This window comes from Rhinoraja longicauda, chromosome 12, assembly GCF_053455715.1.
Source record: "Rhinoraja longicauda isolate Sanriku21f chromosome 12, sRhiLon1.1, whole genome shotgun sequence".
In the NCBI taxonomy this organism is placed as follows: domain Eukaryota; kingdom Metazoa; phylum Chordata; class Chondrichthyes; order Rajiformes; family Arhynchobatidae; genus Rhinoraja; species Rhinoraja longicauda.
The window spans coordinates 51,842,054-51,865,682 of record NC_135964.1 but is presented as its reverse complement, the minus strand read 5'-3'; the positions used below and the strand labels follow the sequence as shown (position 1 = coordinate 51,865,682).

Genomic DNA, 23,629 nt, shown 5'->3' with positions numbered 1-23,629 from the left:
AGTGAAACTAGTCGGAGAACTAGAGGGGTGGAGGGATGGAGAGAGAGGGAAAGCAAGGGTCACTTGAAGTTACAAACATAGAAAATAGGTGCAGGAGGAGGCCATTCGGCCCTTCGAGTCAGCACCGCCATTCTATATAATCATGGCTAATCATCCTAAATCAGTACCCCGTTCCTGCTTTCTCCCCATATCCCTTGATTCCGTTAGTCCAAAGAGCTAAATCTAACTCTCTCTTGAAAACATCCAGTTAGTTGGCTTCCACTGCCTTCTGTGGCGGAGAATTCCACAGATTCACAACTCTCTGGCTGAAAAAGGTTTTAGATTTCGATTTAGATTTAGAGATACAGCACAGAAACAGGCCCATCGGCCCACCGGGTCCGCGCCGCCCAGCGATCCCCGCACACTAACACTCTCCTACACACACTAGGGACAATTTTTTTTACATTTGCCCAGTCAATTAACCTACATACCTGTACGTCTTTGGAGTGTGGGAGGAAACCGAAGATCTCGGAGAAAACCCACGCAGGTCACGGGGAGAACGTACAAACTCCGTACAGACGGTGCCCGTAGTCAGGATCGAACCTGAGTCTCCGGCGCTGCATTCGCTGTAAGGCAGCAACTCTACCGCTGGGCCACCGTCCTAAATGGCCTACCCCTTTTACTTAAACTGTGTAACCCCTGGTTCTGGACCCCCCCAACATCGGGAACATTTTACCTGCATCTAGCCTGTCCAATCCCTTAAGAATTTTATATGTTTCTATAAGATCCGAAACTAAAATAAACTTGGAGAACGTACAAACTCCGTACGGACAGCACCTGTAGTCAGGATCGAACCCGGGTCTCTGGTGCCGTGAGGCAGCAACTCTACCGCCGCGCCACCGATTCTTTTTTCCCGATCAGTGAACTCTTCTATGTGTGGAGAGAGTTCAGCAAAAATAATAATTAGATGAGAGAGAGAGAGAGAGAGAAAGAGAGAGAGAGAGAGAGAGAGAGAGAGAGGAGAGAGAGAGAGGGAGAGAGAGAGAGAGAGAGAGAGAGAGAGAGAGAGAGAGAGAGAGAGCAGCGCCCGCCCGCCCGCGGGACAGGCAGAGGTTCTGCTGCCTGAGGTTCCTCGTTATATGGACCAATAGACAATAGGTGCAGGAGGAGGCCATTCGGCCCTTCGAGCCAGCACCACCATTCAATGTGATCATGGCTGATCATTCTCAATCAGTACCCCGTTCCTACCTTCTCCCCATACCCCCTGACTCCGCTATCCTTAAGAGCTCTATCTAGCTCTCTCTTGAATGCATTCAGAGAATTGGCCTCCACTGCCCTCTGAGGCAGAGAATTCCACAGATTCACAACTCTCTAACTGAAAAAGTTTTTCCTCATCTCAGTTCTAAATGGCCTACCCCTTATTCTTAAACTGTGGCCCATTGTTCTGGACTCCCCCAACATTGGGAACATGTTTCCTGCCTCTAACGTGTCCAACCCCTTAATAATCTTATACGTTTCGATAAGATCTCCTCTCATCCTTCTAAATTCCAGTGTATACAAGCCTAGTCGCTCCAGTCTTTCAACATATGACAGTCCCGCCATTCCGGGAATTAACCTGGTGAACCTACGCTGCACGCCCACGAGCAGGCAGGTGGGACTAGTGTAGCTGGGACATGTTAGCCAGGGTGGGCATGTTGGGCCGAAGGGCCTGTTTCCACGCTGCATCTCTCTGTAACTCTATGTTAATCGGCTGATCAATTGCCAAGTCTCGGAACCTGTGCGTTTGTTTCCAGTCCTACATAGGGGTTGCCAACTATCTCACTCCCAAATACAGGACAAGGTGACGTCACCGGCCCGCGCCCCACGTGACCTCACCCAGCCAGGGGGCATGTGCATACACTGTCCGGGCCTACACTCTCTGGGACCTACACTGTCGGGAAGGTAGACACAGATTTTAACCAGCATCTGCAGTTTCTTTCCTACTACATTGACTGGACCCACATTGACTGGGCCTACACTGTCCGAGCCTAGTGTCCGGATCTACAATACCTGTGTGTGTATCTGTGAGTGTGTTTGTGTGTGTGTGTATCTGTGTGAGTGTGTGTGTGTGTGTGTGTGTGTGTATCTGTGAGTGTGTTTGTGTGTGTGTGTATCTGTGAGTGTGTTTGTGTGTGTGTATCTGTGTGTGTGTGTGTGTGTGTGTTTGAGACATGTACACACAGAGACACACCAGACACACACAGGCACATGCACAAAGATACTGACACACTCACGTACTGACACACTCATGCACTGAGTCACTCATGCACACCCATGCACACAGGATGACACACACACACAGACGCACTGACTTGCATGCGCGCACAAACGTGTGTGCACACACATGCACGTACATATGCAGACACACACGCAGACACTCACACGCACCGACAGACATACACATGCAGACACACACGCAGACACACACACTCACACATGCAGACACAAACACATAGACACGCACACACATGCAGACACACACACACACACACAGGCACACACATGCAGACACAAACACATAGACACGCACACACATGCAGACACACACACACACACACAGGCACACACATGCAGACACAAACACATAGACACGCACAGCACACACGCACACACACATACACAGAGCCAGTGTGGGTCAGCTCCCTGCACAATTCCCTGCTTCATCACAGGTGATGGTCAGTCAGCAGCCGGCTAGTTTGGGACAGATATGAGACTGATGTTAATCGTTGGCGCTTGGTCTGGATTCCCACAGGAGGCGGGAGTGAGAGGGGGAGGAGGTGAGAGTGCAGGAGAGGAAGCATTTGATTAAGCTCATTGCAACAGAAACGAAAATATCCTTTTGCACATCCGTCGCAGCCTTGCGTTTGAGCCTCTGAGCCACGGAGAACGGTGGAGGGGAGGCAGCGACAATGAAATGCTTTGCTCCACATCTTTCCCAGTTATTCTCGCGACGTCTTTCTTTTTCCTTTCTTTCCCGCCCCTCTCTGGGAAACGGAGACGCCATTTGCCAGTCACACGCCGCTGCGCGGGCTGTCGAATGCAAGAGCAACGTGCAGGCGGCAAGGCAAGGCAAGGCAAGGCAAGGCATGCAGCGGGCTGGGCTGGGCTGCTTCGCTATGCGGTATTTCGGCAGCAGCGTGTGTGTGTGTGTGTGTGTGTGTGTGCTCTGCACGGCTGCAGACCCGAGTGAGTTGGCAACGTATTCGGCAAGCTTTCATTTTCACAGCATCATTTCTTTAACCGAGACGATGAGGAAGGGGATCGGGACAAAGGGGAATCATTTGTCATCTTGTTTTCCGTACTGTGTCTGTGTGTGCGTGTCTGTGTGTGTGTGTGTCTTATATTAGTGTGTCTCGGTCTGTATGTGTATTTATGTATCTCCTTTTGCTGTCTACCTGTGTGTGTGTGTGTTTCTATATATCTAGTGTCTGTATGTGTGTGTGTGCTTGTATTTATTATATTCATGTACATTCCATCTATTTGTGTCTGCGAGTTTTTGTGCCTCTGTGTGTTGTGTATACGTATATCTACCTGTCTGTGTGTGTGTGTCTATATTTGTATTTGTGTCTGCCCAGTTTGTACCTCTGTGTGTGTGTGTCTATATTGTATTTGTGTCTGCAGTTTGTACCTCTGTGTGTGTGTGTTCTATATTTGTATTTGTACTGTGTGTCTGCCAGTTCGTACCTCTGTTGTGTGTGTGTGATTCTATCTATGTGGCTCTGTGTGTGTATCTGTAGTTGTATTTATGTATGCGTCCGTCTAACTGCGTGTCTGCCACTTTGTGTCTGTGCGTGTTTTTATCTTTGTGTCTGATGTGTGCGTTAGTTTGTGTATGTATTTATCAATGTGCCCTCGTCTTTGATGGTCTGTATGTTTCTATACTTGTGTGTGTATCCTTGTGTGTCTATATATATGTGTGTGTGTGTGTGTATATATGTGTGTGTGTATGTGTGCGTATATATGTGTGTGTGTGTATATATATATATATATGTGTGTGTGTGTGTGTATATATATTTATGTGTGTGCGTGTGTATATATGTGTCTATGTGTGTGCGCTGTATGTATTTGCATTAATGCGTGTTCGTCTGTGTAAATGTGTGTGTCTGTGTGTTGCTACTTTTCGGTGCATGCATACGTGTATCTACGGGCCTGTGTGTGTGGGTGTGGGTGTGTGTGTCTCTGTCTGTGTCTGTGGCTCTGTGTGTTTTTCATCTCAATGTCGAAGAGAAAAGATGCAGCCAATATTGATCTGTAATGCATTGGAAGACAGACTAATGATTTGACAAAGGCAGGCGTGATTCCCAAGGGTTGGCGTTTAGCTGCCATACTGCAGTGAAATAGTCAGTCTGTCTGCCTCTGTCTCTCGCTCTCTCTCTCTCTCTCTCTCTCTCTCTCTCTCTCTCTCTCTCTCCCCCTCCGAATAATGGCACAAACTCACAGCTCACCCCTCTGGTATCGTACCACCGTGTTTACAATGTGCCGAGAGAGAGAGAAGCTGCTTCTGTAAGCAAATGATCTCAAAACGGGGTAACCCAGTTTCAGGTGAGGAGGTGCAGGCGCGTGGGCGTGGGTGGGTGGGCGTGCGTGGGTGTGGGTGTGCGTGCGTGGGTGTGCGTGCATGGGTGTGCATGCGTGTGTTTGCATTTGTGTTAACGCCTTAGCATGTGCAAATGCAAGTGTGTGTGTGTGCAGGAGCTTGCGTGTCTGGGTATGCGCGTGTGTATCTTTGTGCGTGTGCATGCGTCCTTGTAATTATGAGTGAGCGCGTGTATAGACGTGTGTATGCGTGCATGCATGCATATTTGCGATTGCATGCGCATGTGGGCGCAACTCTGTGTGTGTGAACACCCATACCTTTTGTCCATAGTTGCATATGTGTATGCACATGTGTGTGTGCATGCACATGTGTGTGTGCACGTGTGTGTTTGCAAGCATGTGCACGTGTGCATGTGTGCATGTATCTGTGTTTGTACATGTGTGCATGCATGTGTGTGCGTGTGTGCATACGCAGGTGTGTTTGCATGTCCATGCACATGTGTAACTAGTCGGTTGTCTTGCTGTTGTCCGTTGGGCTGCAGGCGGTGCTCCTGGCGGTACTAGAGTGCGGGCATGCCGTGCGGGCGGGCGTGAAGAACGTCGCCCATCACCCTCTCAACCCCCCCGGCAGCCCGTCCCACAGCGGGGGCAAGGGAACCGAGAAGATAGCGAGCGGTGGGCTGGGGTCACAGCAACCCCTGTCTCTGAACACCTCATCAATGGGGAGCACGACGAGGGAAGTCACAGGGCCCCTGGCTGGGGGCCGGGCTGCCCACACGGACCGTGTCACCTGCAGCAAACCCACGCTGGCTGCACGCCTTCCAAACTCCAGTGTCAACGATTAAACTTTCAATCTATACATGCTCGCCATCCAGGGTTGGGAAGGAATGGAATGGGAGGGGAGGCGGAGGGGGGGTCAGTGGGAAGTCCGTGGGGAAGGTTGGAAGGGGATGGAGCGGGAAGACGTTAGTTAGGGGGACATCGGATTGCGGGGGTTGGGCGAGTTAGGGGTGGGGCGGAGCGGGGAATGTCCAGCAGGTACAGGTGGGAGGGCTGGGAAGAAGGAACGGCAGGAGATAACGGACAGGAAAGGTTTAGAGGGATGTGGGCCAATTGGGAACAGCTTAGATCGGGGCATCTGGGTCGGCAGGGACTAGTTGAGTGGACAGGCCTGTTTCCGCGCTCAGTTTTGTTTAGGGATACTGCGTGGAAGCCGGCCCCTTGGCCCACCGAGTCCGCGCCCGACCGGCCCATCGCCCCGTACACCAGTTCTATCCGGCACCGTAGGGATATTGTACAGAAGACCTGCAAACCTGCACGTCTTTGGAATGTGGGAGGAAACCGGAGCACCACAGTTTAAGAATAAGGGGTCGGCCATTAGAACGGAGACGAGGAAATACATTTTCAGTCAGAGAGTTGTGAATCTGTGGAATTCTTTGCCTCAGAAGGGCAGTGGAGGGCCAATTCTCTGAATGCATTCAAGAGAGAGTTAGATAGAGCTCTTAAGGACAGTTGAAAGGCCTGGATAGAGTGGATGTGAGAGGATGTTTCCATTAGTGGAGAGTCTAGGACCAGAAGGTCACAGCCTCAGAAATAAAGGACGTTCATTTAGGAAGGAGATGAGGAGGAATTTCTTTAGTCAGAGGGTGGTGAATATGTGGAATTCTTTGCTGTGTGAGGCCAAGTCAGTGAATATTTTTAAGGCTGAGATAGATAGATTCTTGATTGGAACGGGTGTCAGGGGGTTATGCGAGAAGGCAGGAGAATGGGGTGGTGGGAGGGAGAGATGAGATCAGCCATGATTGAATGGCAGAGTAGACTTGATGGGCCGAATGGCCTAATTCTGCTCCTATCCTTATGCCTTATGAATCTAAGAGGTTAAAGGCAGAGGTGGATAAGGTTCTTTGCTGTTAATGTCTGTCTAACATGGTGTTGGGGGAGGGGGGAGGGGGGGTTGGTTAAGAAGATTCACTCAGTGGCAGAGGGTACTATGTGTACCATGGACGATTGTGGACCTTCTCCCCAGTCCCTGAGACCCCTACTTGTTGAGTCCGGTCCACATTCAAATACACAAGTTAGGTTCTTGGGATCTGGCGAAGGTTCTTGACCATCTAAACCGGCCAACGAGCCCACCACGACCCAACAAGGAGCAACCCGATACGTCGGTCTGAAGAAGGGTCTCGGCCCGAAACGTCCCCCGTTATCTTCTCTCCAGGGATGTTGCCTGACCCGCTGAGTTACTCCAGCATTTTGTGATACCTGTGGATGGAGAGGTAGGGTTGCCAACTTCCTCGCTTCCAAATAAGGGACAAAGGGTGACGTCACCGCCCCGCGCCCCACGTGACCTCACCCAGCCAGCGGCCACGTGCTCCCATTCCGCCAATGGCGGGCCTGCCCGGTCTGGTGGGAGGCGGTTTGTTACGCAACCTCCGCTAGGCGACGCCCGGGCCTCCTGGCCTTCACTGTCTGACAATAGACAATAGGTGCAGGAGGAGGCCATTCGGCCCTTCAAGCCAGCACCACCATTCAATGTGATCATGGCTGATCATTCTCAATCAGTACCCCGTTCCTGCCTTCTCCCCATACCCCCTGACTCCGCTATCCTTAAGAGCTCTATCTAGCTCTCTCTTGAATGCATTCAGAATCTAGCTCTCTCTTGAATGCATTAATTCAAGCCTAGTCTGGGCCTACAGCAGCCCCCGGGCCTACAGTGTCCAGGCTTACAGCGCCGCTGCGGCCTACAGTGTCCGGGCCTACAGTGTCCGGGCCTACAGTGTCCCGGGCCTACAGTGTCCGGGCCTACAGCGCCCCTCCAACCCCCCCACCCCCCACCGGACCTAATATGGGACAAGGGCGGGTCCCGTGCGGACAAACCAATTTAGCCCAATATACAGGATGTCCCGACTAATACGGGACAGTTGGCAACCCTAATTACACTCCATCAGCAGCCCGTAGGCCCAATCAATGGAATTCATTGCCACAGACGGCGGTGGAGGCCAGAACTGGTAACAAAACTGCAGATGCTGGTTTACACTAAAGATAGACAAAAAAAGTGCTGGAGTAACTCAGGGGTCAGGCAAGCATCTCCGGAGAAAAGGGAACAGGTGACGCCACTCGGATATCATCCCGTGTCCATTTGGTCACAGCCTCAGAATGAAAGGACTTACCTTTAGGAAGGAGATGAGGAGGAACTTCTTTAGTCAGAGGGCGGTGAATCTGTGGAATTCTTTGCACAGACGGCTGTGGAGGCCAAGTCAGTGGGTATTTGTGAAGCAGAGATTGACGGATTCTTGATCAGTGGTGGGTGTCTGGGATATGGGGAGAAGGCAGGAGAATGGGGTTAGGAGGGAGAGATAGATCAGCCGTGATTGGGTGGCGGGGTAGACTTGATGGGCCGAATGGCCTAGTTCTGCTCCCATGACTCGTGAACTTATGAGCCATTTAACAATAGACAATAGGTGCAGGAGTAGGGCCATTCGGCCCTTCGAGCCAGCACCGCCATTGTGATCATGGCCGATCGTCCCCAATTCAGTAACCCGTGCCTGCCTTCTCCCCATATACCCCCTGACTCCGCTAGCCCCTAGAGCTCGATCCAACTCTCTCTTAAATTCATAGGAGCAGAATTAGGCCATTCGATGAGACTAGAGCTGAACTGATAAAGAAAAATACAGAAATGTACCATTAATATTATGAAACGTTTCATAAGGTCATAAGTAATAGGAGCAGAATTAGGCCATTCGGCCCATCAGGTCTACTCTGCCATTTCCAATCATGGCTGATCTATCTCTCCCTCCTGACCCCATTCTCCTGCCTTCTGCCCATAACCTCTGACACCTGTACCAATCTTGACCTCCACAGCCTTCTGTGGCGAAGAATTCCACAGATTCACCACTGTCTGACTAAAGAAATTTCTCCACCTCTCCTTCCTTAAAGGACGTTTAATGCAAGGTAAGTTCCGATCAAAGATAGTCCGAGGGTCCCTGATGAGGTACATAGTAGTTTCGGGATGTTCTCTAGTTGGTGATAGGAAAATTCATTTGCCTGATCACTGCTGGGAAGAAACTGTCTCTGAATGTGCAGGCAGATAGGAGTTGCTTTTGGCATCATGTTCAGCCATAGCATCGTGGCTAGGTGTTGCCAACTTTCTCACTGCCAAATAAGGGGACAAAAGGTGACGTCACCGCCCCCGCGCCCCATGTGACCACACCCCAGCCAACGGCCACGTGCTCCCGCTCCACCAATGGCGGGCCGCCCGGGCCGGGAGGCGGGTTGCTAGGCAACCTCCGTTAGGCGGCGCCCGGGCCCTCCGGTCCTACACTGTCCGGGCCTACAGTGTCCGGGCCCTACACTGTCCGGGCCTACAGTGTCCAGGCCTACAGGAGACCCCCGGGCCTACAGTGTCTGGGCCTACAGTGTCTGGGCCTACAATGTCCGGGGCCTACAGTGTCCGGGCCTATAGTGTCCAGCACGCCACCGGACTTATTACGGGGCAAGGGCGGTCCCCTTACGAGACAAACCAATTTAGCCCAATATACGGGATGTCCCGGCTAATACGGGACAGTTGGCAAGCCTAATCGTGGGCCAAGGTTCTTCTGTCTCTGCCTGCATCAGGGTTGAAGTCTCTCGTAAATGTAATGATTGAAACTTCAAAGTGATCTAGGCCCTGCGCTGATGAGAATTGGGCGGCACGGTGGCGCAGCGGGTAGAGTTGCTGCCTCACAGCGCCAGAGACCCGGGTTCCATCCAGACTAAGGGTTTTGTCTGTCCGGTGTTTGTACGTTCTCCCCGTGACTGCGTGGGATTTCTCCGGGTGCTTCGGTTTCCTCCCACGCTCCAAAGACGTGCAGGTTTGTAGGTTAATTGGCTTGGGTTTGTATACTTGGTGTATGTGTAAATTGTCCCTAGTGTGTGTAGGCTTGTGTTAATGTGCGGGGATCGCTGGTCGGCCCAGACTCGGTGGGCCGAAGGGCCTGTTTCCGCGCTGTATCCTCTAAAACTAAAAAAACACACTGTCCCATCACATGCCTTGGCTTACATCAAACACGTGCAAATCAAAACCACCCAGAGAAGGGGAGGAGAAAGATACTGAGGTTGGACAAGCAGCCAGGATCGAAGGGCCAAATGGCCTCCCCCTGCACCTATTTCCAATGTTTCTACGTTTAACAAAGCTATCTCAGTACGGTCCACAGCAGGGGAGATTAAAAGGGGGCAAGACAAGGGCGAGGTTTGTGGCAAGGCAGATTACAGAGAGGGAAGGGTGATGCTTCTAAGAAGATTAGAGAGAGAAGGAAGTCTTGGGAAGGATGAGGAGGGATTCTTAAAAGCCCTGGTGTGACCAGAGGTCTCGGAGACGATGGGTGACGAGGACTGTCATATGAGGAACGACTGGAAAGACTGGGCTTTTATTCACTGGAGTTTGGAAGGATGAGAGGGGATCTTATAGAGACTTACAAAATTATTAAAAAAAGGACTGGAAAAGCTGGATGCAGGAAAAATGTTTCCAATGTTGGGGGAGTCCAGAACCAGGGCCATGCAGTCTAGAATAAAGGGGAGGCCATTTAAAACTGAGGTGAGAAGGAACCTTTTCACCCAGAGAGTTGTGAATCTGTGGAATTCTCTGCCACAGAGGGCAGTGGAGGCCGATTCACTGTATGATTTAAAGGAGAGTTAGATAGAGCTCTAGGGGCTAGCGGAATCAGGGGATATGGGGTGAAAGCAGGCACGGGTTACTGATTGTGGACGATCAGCCATGATCACAATGAATGGCGGTGCTTGACTCGAAGGGCCAAATGGCCTCCTCCTGCACCTATTTTCTATGTTTCTTTGTGATTGTATTTTTCCGTTCATGATTTCCCCCGAAAATTCAATCCTTTGTGATTATCTTGGGTGATGGTTGTCACCAATAAAACCATCTTCCTGCCATCTCGTGATCCATCACCCTCATCCAGTCTGAGGAAGGGCCTCGAACCGAAACGTCACCCGTTCCTTCTCTCCACAGATGCTGCCTGACCCGCTGAGTTACTCCAGCATTTCTGTGTCTACCAGCATCTGCAGTTTTTTCCCCTTACACTGGGGATGTCCAGTTCAGTTGCTGGTTTAACTGAAGATAGGCACAAAATGCTCGGAAAGAGTGGATGTGGAGAGGATGTTTCCACTAGTGGGAGAGTCTAGGACCAGAGGCACAGCCTCAGAATTAAAGGACGTTCTTTTAAGGAAGGAGATGAGGAGGAATTTCTATAGTCAGAGGACAGTGAATCTGTGGGAATTCATTGCCACAGACGGCTGTGGAGGCCACAAGTCATGTGGATATGTTTAGAGGCAGAGAACAGATAGATTCTTGATTAGTGCGGGGTGTCAGGGGAGAAGGCAGGACAATAGACAATAGGTGCAGGAGGAGGCCAATCGGCCCTTCGAGCCAGCATCGCCATTCAATGTGATAATGGCTGATCATTCTCAATCAGTACCCCGTTCCTGCCTTCTCCCCATACCCCCTGACTCCGCTATCCTTAAGAGCTCTATCTTGAAAGCATTCAGAGAATTGGCCCTCCACTGCCTTCTGAGGCAGGGAATTCCACAGATTTACAACTCTCTGACCTGAAAAGGGTTTTCCTCATCTCCGTTCTAAATGGCCTACCCCTTATTCTTAAACTGTGGCCCCTGGTTCTGGACTCCCCCAACATCGGGAACATGTTTCCTGCCTCTAACGTGTCCACACCCCTTAATAATCTTATACGTTTCAATAAGATCCCCTCTCATCCTTCTAAATTCCAGCGTGTACAAGCCCAGCCGCTCCAGTCTTTCAACGTACGACAGTCCCGCCCATTCCGGGCTGGGGTTAGGAGAGAGAGATAGATCAGCCGTGATTGAATGGCGGAGTAGGCTCGATGGGCCGAATGGCCTAATTCTGCTCCTGTCACTTACGACATAAAGAGCTGGGAGTAACTCAGCGGGTCAGGCAGCATCTCTGGACAAAGGGAGGACAATGGTTAATCGATCTTGCGGACTGACCAAGGCCGCTCCCTCTCCCCCTCTCTCCCTCCCTCTCTCTCTCTCCCTCTCTCTCCTCCCTCTCTCTCTCTCTCTCTCTCTCCCTCCCTCTCTCTCCCTCCCTCTCTTGGTTCTTGCTGGGGAAGCAGAGTTACTCCTTTAGTCACCACCTTAACGCTCGATAAAGGATCACACAGCACGCCGCCCACAGCAACAACAAAAAATCTCAGCAAGAACAAAAGACCAAAGAAGATTAATGGGCCGGCAACTCAGTCATTTGTTCCATTTCAAAAAAAGAAATATGTATGTCACGCGATTTTTTTTAAAAACAAAATTTATTTCTGTGCCTCCGAGAGGAATTGGGTGTGTGGGAAAAGGTAATATGCCCTTCCCTCCCCTCTATCCCCCCTCCCCTCCATCTCCCACCCCCTCTATCCCCGCAACCCCTCCATCTCCCACCCCCTCTATCCCCCAACCCCCCTTATCCCCCCCTCCCCTCCATCTCCACCCCCCTTTATCTCCCACTCCCCCTCTATCCCCCACCCCCCCCCTCGATCCCCTCCATCTCCTCCTCCCCTCCATCTCCCCCTCCTCTATCTCCCCCCCCTCCCCTCTATCTCCTCCCTCCATCTCCCACCCCCCCTCTAATCTCCCACCCCCTATCTCCCACCCCCCCTTATCCTCACCCCTCCCTCAATCCCCCCCCCTCTATCTCCCTCCCCTCCCCTCTAATCCCCCTCCCCTCTCCCACCCTCCCCCTCTCTCTCCCCCCTCTCCCACCACCCCTTTATCCTCTATCCCCCCTCCCCTCTCTCTCCCACCCTCCCCTCTATCCCCCTCCCCTCTCCCACCCTCCCCTCTATCCCCCTCCCCTCTCCCACCCTCCCCTCTATCCCCCTCTCTCTCCCACCCCTCCCCTCTATTCCCCCTCCCCTCTCTCTCCCACCCTCCCCTCTAACCCCCCCTCCCCTCTACCCCCCCCCCTCCCCTCTACCCCCCCCTCCCCTCTATCCCCCCTCCCCTCTATCCCCCCCGCCCTCCCCTTTCTCTCCCGCCCTCCCCTCTAACCCCCCTCCCCTCTAACCCCCTCTCCCCTCTATTCCCCCTCCCCTCCATCTCCCCCCTCTCTCCCGCCCTCCCCCTCTACACCCCCTCCCCTCTAACCCCCCCTCCCTCTATCCAACCCTTCCCTCTAACCCCCCTCCCCTCTATCCACCCCTCCCCTCTATCCAACCCTCCCCTCTAACCCCCCTCCCCTCTATCCAACCCTCCCCTCTAACCCCCCTCCCCTCTACCCCCTCTCCCCTCTATCCCCCCTTCCCTCCATCTCCCCCCTCTCTCCCGCCCTCCCCTCTACACCCCCTCCCCTCTAACCCCCCTCCCCTCTACCCCCCTCTCCCCTCTATCCCCCCCCTCCCCTCCATCTCCCCCCCTCTCTCCCGCCCTCTCCCCTCTACACCCCCTCCCCTCTAACCCCCCTCCCCTCTAACCCCCCTCCCCTCTATCCCCCCTCCCCTCTATCCCCCCCCTCTCTCTCCCACCTCCCTCCCCTCTATCCCCCCTCCCCTCTATCCCCCCTCTCTCCTCCCCACCCTCCCCTCTATCCCCCCTCCCCTCTATCCCCCCCTCCCTCTCTATCCCCCCTCTCTCTCCCACCCTCCCCTCTATCCCCCCTCCCCTCTATCCCCCCCTCCCCTCTATCCCCCCCCCCTCTCTCTCCCACCCTCCCCTCTATCCCCCCTCCCCTCTATCCCCTCCCCTCTCCATCCCACCCACCCTCCCATCTCTCTCCCCTCAGTCCCTCCCACACGTTCCAGAGGAGAGACACACATTGGATTTGGAGGATATCGGTCTTGAGGAGACGGGTTAAGGATCCCAAGTCTTCACCTCGAGACAGAGGGAGTGGGAGGGAATGTGGGGGAGGGGGGGGGGGGAGAGGGGGCTGGAGATGGAGAGTGGGGAAGAACGGGGGAGTGGGGGAGAGGAGAGGCTGGGGGAGGGAGGAGAGGGGGAGATGGAGGGAGGAGAGGCAGGGGAGAGGAGAGGGGGAGATGGAGAGAGGGGGGAGGATAGGGGTAGAGGAGGGAGGGGAGGCGAGGGAGATGGAGAGAGGAGAGGCGGGGGAGAAGAGAGGGGGGAGATGGAGAGAGGACAAGAGGGGGGGAGTGGGAGAGGGGGCAGATGGAGAGGGGGAGAGATGGGGGAAAGGAGAGGGGGAGATGGAGAGAGGAGAGGCGGGAGGGGTGGGAGATGAAGAGAGGAGAAGAGGGGGAGTGGGGGAGAGGAGAGGGGGAGAAATGGGGGAAAGGAGAGGGGGGACATGGAGAGAGGGCAGAGGTGAGGGGGGAGATGGAGTCAGTTGAAGGGGAGAGTTGGGAGGGGAGATGGAGAGGAGGGGGGTAGAGAAGGAGAGAGAAGGGGGGATGGTGAGGGAGAGATAGAAAGGGGGGTGGGAGGGTGAGGTGGCGAGAGGAGGGAGAGAGAGGAGAGAGCGTGCGGGTTGAATTCTTAGCGAGGGAGATATTAGCAATTCTATCGTCATTGCTTGCAGGCAAACCAGACAAATTCATTAACTGCTGTCTGAGCTACCGTCAGAGGCTGTGCTGCAGGAGAACAGAATACCCAAGGGCAGTAACACACGTACACACCTCTGTCTTAACATCCAGCGCTATGATTTTTCTTCCCGGCTATTTCTTTTACCCTGACGTTTGCCCTCGGGCACCGTATGTATCCGTATTACTGCACCTGTCAATAGGTGCAGGAGGAGGCGATTCGGTCCTTCGAGCCAGTACGCACCGCCATTCAATGTTATCATTGCTGATCATTCTCAATCAGTACCCGTTCCTGCCTTCTCCCCATACCCCCTGACTCCGCTATCCTTAAGAGCTCTATCTAGCTCTCTCTTGAATGCATTCAGAGAATTGGCCTGCAACTGCCTTCTGAGGCAGAGAATTCCACAGATTCACAACTCTCTGACTGAAAAGGTTTTTCCTCATCTCAGTTCTAAATGGCCTACCCCTTATTCTTAAACTGTGGCCCCTGGTTCTGGACTCCCCCAACACTGGGAACATGTTTCCTGCCTCTAACGTGTCCAACTCCTTAATAATCTTATACGTTTCGATAAGATCTCCTCTCATCCTTCTAAATTCCAGTGTATACAAGCCTAGTCGCTCCAGTCTTTCAACATGTGGAATGTGGGATAACACAAAAAGTAGTGTGAACGGCTGATCGATGTTTGACGTTGACTCAGTGGAATGAGGGCCTGTTTTCATGCATATATATATATTCCCAGAACCCAGGGCCACACAGTCTAAGAATAAAGGGGGAGGCCATTTAAAACTGAGGTGAGAACAAACTTTTTCACCCAGAGAGTTGTGAATTTAGACAATAGGTGCAGGAGGAGGCCATTCAGCCCTTCGAGCCAGCACCACCATTCAATGTGATCATGGCTGATCATTCTCAATCAGTACCCCCGTTCCTGCCTTCTCCCCATATCCCCTGACTCCGCTATCCTTAAGAGCTCTATCCAGCTCTCTCTTGAATGCATTCAGAGAATTGGCCTCCACTGCCTTCTGAGGCAGTGAATTCCACAGATTTACAACTCTCTGACTGAAAAAGTTTTTCCTCATCTCCGTTCTAAATGGCCTACCCCTTATTCTTTATTTGTGGAATTCTCTGCCACAGAAGGCAGTGGAGGCCAATTCACTGGATAAACTTAAAAGAGATATAAGAAAATAACTGCAGATGCTGGTACAAATCGATTTATTCACAAAATGCTGGAGTAACTCAGCAGGTCAGGCAGCATCTCGGGAGAGAAGGAATGGGTGACGTTTCGGGTCGAGACCCTTCTTCAACTTAAAAGAGAGTCAGATAGAGCTCTAGGGCTAGTGGAACCAAGGGATATGGGGAGAAGGCAGGCACGGGTTACTAATTGTGGATGATCAGCCATGATCACGATGAATGGCGGTGCTGGCTCGAAGGGCCGAATGGCTTTTTCCTGAACCTATTTTCTACGTTTCTATCTCTAAACTAATTCACTTGGTCTCTTGCCCAGAAGAGGGGAAGCAAGATCCAGAGGACACAGGTTTAAGGCGAGGAAGGAAACATTTAATAGAAATCTGATAATTTGGTGCATTAAATCTCGAAATATTAATCTTCTGCATGCCCCTGCCCTGTGTGGCTCGATCACTCTGTGTTGGCGGATGTAATACAGAAGGTCGGGTTCCACCGCGCTGGTGATGGACGTTTGTCTGGCACCTTGTACCAGAGGTTAGACACAAAATGCTGGAGTAACTCAGCGGGACAGCAGCATCTCTGGAGAGAAGGAATGGGGGACGTTTCGGGTCGAGTCTGAAGAAGGATTTCGACCCGAAACCACACCCATTTCTTCTCTCCAGAAATGCTGTCTGTCCCCATAGGATCAGAAGATCATAAGTGATCGAAGATCATAAGTGGTATCAAGGATATGGGGAGAAGTTGGGGTACAGGCTACTGATTGTGGACGATCAGCCAGCCATGATCACAATGAATGGCGGTGCTGGCTCGAAGGGCCGAATGGCCTGCTCCTGCACCATTTTCTATGTTTATGTTTCTATAGGAGTAGAATTAGGCCATTCGGCCCGTCAAGTCTACTCCGCCATTCAATCATGGCTGATCTATCTCTCCCTCCCAACCCCATTCTCCTGCCTTCTCCCCGAAACCTCTGACACCCGCACTGATCAACAATCTATCTGTCTCCGCCTTAAATATATCCACTGACTTGGTTTCCACAGCCTCCTGTGGCCATGAATTCCACAGATTTAACACCCTCTGACTAACGAAATTCCTCCTCGCCTCCTTCCTAATGTAACGTCCTTTAATTCTGAGGCTGTAACCTCTGGTCCTAGACTCTCCCACCAGTGGAAACATCCTCTCCACACCCTCTCTGTCCGAGACCCTTTCGAGACCCTTCTTCACGACCCGAGACGTCCCCCGTTGATTTTCTCCAGGAACGCAACCCGTCCCACTCAGCTACTCCTGCTTTTTTCATTTTCAAAGTAAGCATGCAGGTACAGCAGGCAGTGAAGAAAGCCAATGGAATGTTGGCCTTCATAACAAGAGGAGTTGAGTATAGGAGCAAAGAGGTCCTTCTGCAGTTGTACAGGGCCCTAGTGAGACCGCACCTGGAGTACTGTGTGCAGTTTTGGTCTCCAAATTTGAGGAAGGATATTCTTGCTATTGAGGGCGTGCAGCGTAAGTTTTACTAGGTTAAGTCCTGGAATGGCGGGACTGTCGTATGTTGAAAGACTGGAGCGACTAGGCTTGTATACACTGGAATTTAGAAGGATGAGAGGAGATCTTATCGAAACGTATAAGATTATTAAGGGGTTGGACACGTTAGAGGCAGGAAACATGTTCCCAATGTTGGGGGAGTCCAGAACAAGGGGCCACAGTTTAAGAATAAGGGGTAGGCCATTTAGAACGGAGATGAGGAAAAACTTTTTCAGTCAGAGAGTTGTGAATCTGTGGAATTCTCTGCCTCAGAAGGCAGTGGAGGCCAATTCTCTGAATGCATTCAAGAGAGAGCTAGATAGAGCTCTTAAGGATAGCGGAGTCAGGGGGTATGGGGAGAAGGCAGGAACGGGGTACTGATTGAGAATGATCAGCCATGATCACATTAAATGGCGGTGCTGGCTCGAAGGGCCGAATGGCCTCCTCCTGCACCTATTGTCTATTGTTTTGTGTCTATCTTTTGTATCGGAGGTTATTCAGTCGAGGTAGACAGAGCTTAGACGCACTCAGTCACCTGAGGATTACTAGCACCTCCTACATAAATCATAGCCTTGACATCCCCTGCATCTGCAGAGGCCGGGCTGAATGAAAATCAATTGAATCTACCAATTGCGTAAAATGCTGAATTTAGTTCTGTCTCTCGTTTTGCAGTGGGCCTGATCTCCATTTCCCCCCCTCCCCTTCGTTCACTGGAAAGTTGATGCTGAATTAGTTTGGTTTATAGAAACATCACGGAAACAGGCCCTTCGGCCCACCGGGTCCGTGCCGACCTGCGATCCCCGCACATTAACACCATCCCACACACACACACGAGGGACAATTTTTACATTTAACCGAGCCAATTAACCTACAAACCTGCACGCCTCTGGAGTGTGGGAGGAAACCGAAGATCTCGGAGAAAACCCACGCAGGTCATAGAAAATAGGTGCAGGAGTAGGCCATTCGGCCCTTCGAGCCTGCACTGCCATACAATATGATCATGGTTGATCATCCAGCTCAGTATCCTGTACCTGCCTTCTCTCCATACCCCCTGATCCCTTTAGCAAAAAGGGCCACATCTAACTCCCTCTTAAATATAGCCAATGAACTGGCCTCAACTACCTTCTGTGGCAGAGAATTCCACAGACTCACCACTCTCTGTGTGAAAAAATGTTTTCTCATCTCGGTCCTAAAAGACTTCCCCCGTTTGTACGGGGAGAACGTACAAACTCCGTACAGACAGCGCCCGTAGTCGGGATCGAACCTGGATCTCCGGCGCTGCATTCGCTGTAAGGCGGCAACTCTACCGCTGCGCCACCGTGCCCGCCCTGAAAGACCGAGTTTAAAAAACGCCTTGAGTCATGGATTCTAGTTTGTAAAAAAAAATTCAAATGTTCTCATCGTCAGTGGAAGCCAATTCTCTGAATGCATTCAAGAGAGAGCTAGATAGAGCTCTTAAGGATAGCGGAGTCAGGGGGTATGGGGAGAAGGCAGGAACGGGGTACTGATTGAGAATGATCAGCCATGATCACATTGAATGGTGGCACTGGCTCGAAGGACCGAATGGCCTACTCCTGCATCTATTGTCTATTGTCTATTCCTATTTAAACTTTTCCCCTTCACCTTAAACCAATGTCCTCTGGTCCTCGATTCACCTACTCTGGGCAAGAGTCTGCCCGATCTATTCCTCTCATGATTTTATACACCTCTGTAAGATCACCCTTCATCCTCCTGCGCTCCAAGGAATAGAGACCAAGCCTACTCAACCTCTCCCTATAGCTCAGACCCTTTAGTCCTGGCAACATCCTCGTCAATCTTCTCTGTACCCTTTCCAGCTTGACAACATCTTTCCTATAACATGGTGCCCAGAACTGAACACAATACTCTAAACGCGTTCTCACCAACGTCTTATACAACTGCAACAATAGACAATAGGTGCAGGAGGAGGCCATTCGGCCCTTCGAGCCAGCACCGCCATTCAATGTGATCATGGCTGATCATTCTCAATCAGTACCCCGTTCCTGCCTTCTCCCCATACCCCCTGACTCCGCTATCCTTAAGAGCTCTATCTAGCTCTCTCTTGAATGCATTCAGAGAATTGGCCTCAACTGCCTTCTGAGGCAGAGAATTCCACAGATTCACAACTCTCTGACTGAAAAAGTTTTTCCTCATGACCTCCCAACTTCTACACTCAATACTCTGACTGATGGAGGCCAATGTACCAGAAGACTTTTTGACCACCTTATCTACCTGTGACTCGACCTTCAAGGTCACCTAGATCCTCTCCCATTAACAATCAGCAAGGGTACGTAACACCACAATGTCAACAACTACCTCGGACTGACCATCGGGCTTGTGTGTACAAAGCTGCATTGAGTTTGACAGCCTGTACTCGCTGGAGTTTAGAAGGATGAGGGGGAACCCCATTGAAACTTACCAAACAGTGAAAGGCCTGGGTAGGGTGGATGTGGAGAGGATGTTTCCACTAGTGGGATAGTCCAGGAATAGAGGCCGCAGCCTCAGAAATAAAGGACGTTCCCTGAGGAAGATGAGGTGGAATTTCTTTAGTCAGAGGGCGGTGAATCTGTGGGATTCTTTGCCACAGACGGCTGTGGAGGCCAAGTCAGTGGATATTTTTAAGGCAGAGATAGATAGATTCTTGATTAGTGCGGGTGTCAGGGGTTATGGGGAGAAGGCAGGAGAACGGGGTTGGGAGGGAGAGATAGATCAGCCATGATTGAACGTCGGAGTAGACTCGATGGGCCGAATGGCCTAATTCTGCTCCTATCACAAATGACCTTATGAAACGTTTCATAATATTAATGGTACGTTTCTTTGTTTTTCTTTATCAGTTCAGCTCTAGTCTCATCGAACGACATGCGTACCCATAAAAAGAATGCACCGCTCCTCTCCAGAGGACAGAGACCACGGCTGGTGTAGTCTTCACGACAGTGGCAGATGGCGGAGATTACCTTTGGTTTGTTGTCCTCACTCTCCCCCCTCTTGTTATCGGCCTCACTCACTCTCATCCCTCTCCTTATTTCTCCCCCTTGCTTTTTCACACAGAGGGTGGTGGGTGTGTGGAACGAGCTGCCGCAGGAGGTCGTTGAGGCAGCGACTATCGTAACTTTTAAGAAACATTTAGACAGGTAGCGCAGGAGGATGAGGGGTGATCTTATTGAGGTGTCTAAAAGCCTGAGTGGAATAGATCGGGTAGATGCACAGAGTCTCTTGCCCAGAGTAGGTGAATTGTGGACCAAAGGGCATAGGTTTAAGATGAAGGGGAAATGATTTAATAGGAATCTGAGGAATAACGTTTTCACACAGAGGGTGGTGGGTGTATGGAACGAGCTGCCAGAGGAGGTAGTTGAGTCTGGGACTATCTCAACGTTTAAGAAACTTTTAGACAGGTACATGGATAGGACAGGTTTGGAGGGATATGGACCAAACGCAGGCAGGTGGGACTAGTGTAGCTGGGACATGTTGGTCAGTGTGGGCAAATTGGGCCGAAGGGCCTGTTTCCACACTGTATCACTCTATGACTCTATATAATGTGGATTGTGGGCTAAATGGCCTGTTGTATCTAATTATGTTCTAGTGCAGATCTTTGCAATATCACTCAAATATTCTGGATTGGAGGGTATTAGCTATAAAGACCATAAGATCATGGCAAAGGAGCAGAATGAGGCCATTCAGCCCATCTATGCCACCATTCGATTATCGTTGATCTGTTTTTCCCTCTCAACCCCATTCTCCTGCCTTCTCCCCGTAACCTCTCACGCCCTTACTCATCAAGAAGCCCATCAATCTCTGCGTGAAAAATACCCACCACCATCTGTGGCAATAATCTCACAGATTCACCGCCCTCTGGCTAAAGAAATTCCCCCTCATCTCCATTCCAGGGTTACGTCCTTTTATTCTGAGGCTGTGCCCTTTGGTCCTAGACTCTCCCACTGAGAACCACTACTCTCTGCATCCACTCTATCCAGGCCTTCCATCACATTGAATAGCAGTGCTGGCTCGAAGGGCCGAATGGCCTCCTCCTGCACCTATTGTCTATTGTCAATGTGATCATGGCTGATCATCCACAATCAGTACCCAGTTCGTGCCTTCTCCCCATATCCCTTGACTCCGCTATCTTTAAGAGCTCTATCTAGCTCTCTCTTGAAAGTATCCAGAGAATTGGCCTCCACTGCCTTCTGAGGCAGAGAATTCCACAGATTCACAACTCTCTGACTGAAAAAGTTTTTCCTCATCTCAGTTCCAAATGATCTACCCCTTATTCTTAAACTGTGGCCCCTTGTTCTGGACTCCCCCAACATTGGGAACAAGTCTCCTGCCTCTAACGTGTCCAACCCCTTAATAATTTTATACGTTTCAATAAGATCCCCTCTCATTAATCCTTTTAATCCTTGAGTCCATGGTTTGATCTTTTTTCAATTGTCATTCGGTGTTCCGTTATGTTTTCTAATGTATGTATGTTTTTGATTACAGAATAAAGTTTATTTGGTATTGACATCTCTCAATGTCTCTGTGTCTCTGTTAACAACTAGTAATTAGATATGTCTTCAGGTGTTGCTGACCAGAATGAACCACAGTGGGGGGTTTCATGAGACTGGGTTGACCATGTTAGAGCAAGTTGCATGTGTGGCACCGTGGTGACTATAGACTTTAGAGACACATCACAGAACCAGGCCCCTCGGCCCACAGAGTCCACACCGACCAGCGATCCCACTCCCCCTCCCCTAACACTAACACTATCCTACACACACTGGGGACAATTTACAAATTTCAACGAAGCCAATTAACCTACAAACCCTGCACGTCTTTGGAGTGTGGGAGGAAACCGGAGCACCCGGAGAAAACCCACGCCGGTCACGGGGAGAACGTACAAACTCCCGTACAGACAGCGCCTGTGGTCGGGATCGAACCCGGGTCTCTAGCGCTCTAAGGCTGCAGATCTACCGCTGTGCCACCTGAGACCTGCATTCAATGGTCGTAAGATCATAAGTGATAGGAGTAGAATTAGGCCATTCGGCCCATCAAGTCTACTCCGCCATTCAACCGTGGCTGATCTATCTCTCCCTCCTAACCCCATATTCCTGCCTTCTCCCCATAACCCCTGACACCCATACTCATCAAGAATCTATCTCTGCCTTAAAAATATCCACTGACTTGGCCTCCACAGCCGTCTGTGGCAAAGAATTCCACAGATTCACCGCCCTCTGACTCAAGAAATTCCTCCTCATCTCCTTCCTAAAGGAACGTCCTTTAATTCTGAGACTGTGACCTCTAGTCCTGGACTCTCCCACTGATGGAAACATCCTCTCCACATCCACTCTGTCCAAGCACTGTATCCACGATAGAGATATGTACACAACTTACCCGCTCTCTCTAGTTCAATGTTATCCCACTTTCTCACCCACTCCCTACACAATGGGGGGCAATTTACAGAAGGGCAGTCACCCAACAAACCCGCACGTCTTTGGGAAGTGGGAGGAATCCGGAGCATCCGGAGCAGACCCACGCGGTCAAAGGGAGAACGTGCAAACTCCGCACACAGACAATGATTTAATGGTATAGTTCAATGATACTTTGTTGTCACATGTGCTTCGGTACAGTGAAATTCTTTGCTTTTGCATGCAATCCGGTTAAATCATAGATCCGACCTCGCCTAGGCAGTACGCAAAAAGAGTTGCCACATTTCTGGCGCCGACGAAGTTACAAAAAGTTCCGTGAACGTAGCACTGGAGGTCAGAATCGAACCTGGGTCTCTGGCACCGCACGGCCTAATTCTTCTCCTATCACTCATGATCTTATGACTTTCAATTTCTGCACACAAGGTCATCCGGACTGGAGTGAAGATATGCGGTTGTTCAGTAATGCAAAGCACAGTGGACTGAGCAAAGTGTTGCTGCATAAGAAAATAACTGCAGATGCTGGTACAAATCGAAGGTATTTATTCACAAAATGCTGGAGTAACTCAGCAGGTCAGGCAGCATCTCAGGAGAGAAGGAATGGGTGACGTTTCGGGTCGAGCAACGGGTCGGGAATGGGCAACGTCTCTTCTTTCCTTCTGTCCCGAGGTGCTGCCTGTTCCTGCTGAGTTACTCCAGCATTTTGTGAATAAATACCTTCGATTTGTACCAGCATCTGCAGTTATTTTCTTATACAAAGTGTTGCTTCAAATAGCTTTGAGTTTGAATAGATTCATGCATATTTATCGCTCAAGATCACTGCAGGTAACAGCAGTATCGGAAGCTTTCTTGTGATCTCTGGGTGATTTTTAGTAAAGGAGGAATGGAAATTGTGTCCCCAAGTCTGATTTGCCGTGTCTATTGGGCATGTGGTAGAGTTTGCCAAAGTCTGTTCCAAAAATGATTGGACTCCCTGTCAGAGCCCTCTCTCTCTGCCCTCTGCGACCAGCAGATGCTAAGGTCAGCTGGCAGGATTTTACAGGACCCCTCACACGTCCGGTTCTCTGCGTTTGAGTGACACCGGCTTCGCTGCCCAGGCTGTGGGACACAGAGGAGAAGGGCAACCTTTGTCCCCAAGGCTATTCAGCTCCTCAACTCCCAACCACCCCTGTCCCACTCCTCACCCCCCTCCCCCCCCCCCCCCCCTCACCCCCTCAATAGTTTGGGTACTACTCTACATGCCTTTGTAAATTGTCCCACGGGGACAAATAAAGTGTTTTTGAACTTTGAACAGAGTGATACAGTGTGGAAACAGGCCCTTCGGCCCAACTTGCCCACACCGGCCAACAATGTCCCAGCTACACTAGTCCCACCTGCCCGCGTTTGGTCCATATCCCTCCAAACCTGTCCTATCCATGTAC

The 23,629-nt window shown here is 51.1% G+C and overlaps 1 long non-coding RNA gene across 1 annotated transcript in view; it reads left to right on the top strand.

The window, feature by feature from the left end:
• LOC144599016 (uncharacterized) overlaps positions 1-21,286 on the top strand; it is a 77,083-nt gene extending 55,797 nt beyond the window's left edge. The window contains exon 4 of the long non-coding RNA XR_013547950.1: positions 19,644-21,286. This is a non-coding gene — a long non-coding RNA (uncharacterized LOC144599016). The remainder of the gene's footprint in view (positions 1-19,643) is intronic.
• The last annotated feature ends 2,343 nt before the right edge of the window (positions 21,287-23,629 follow it).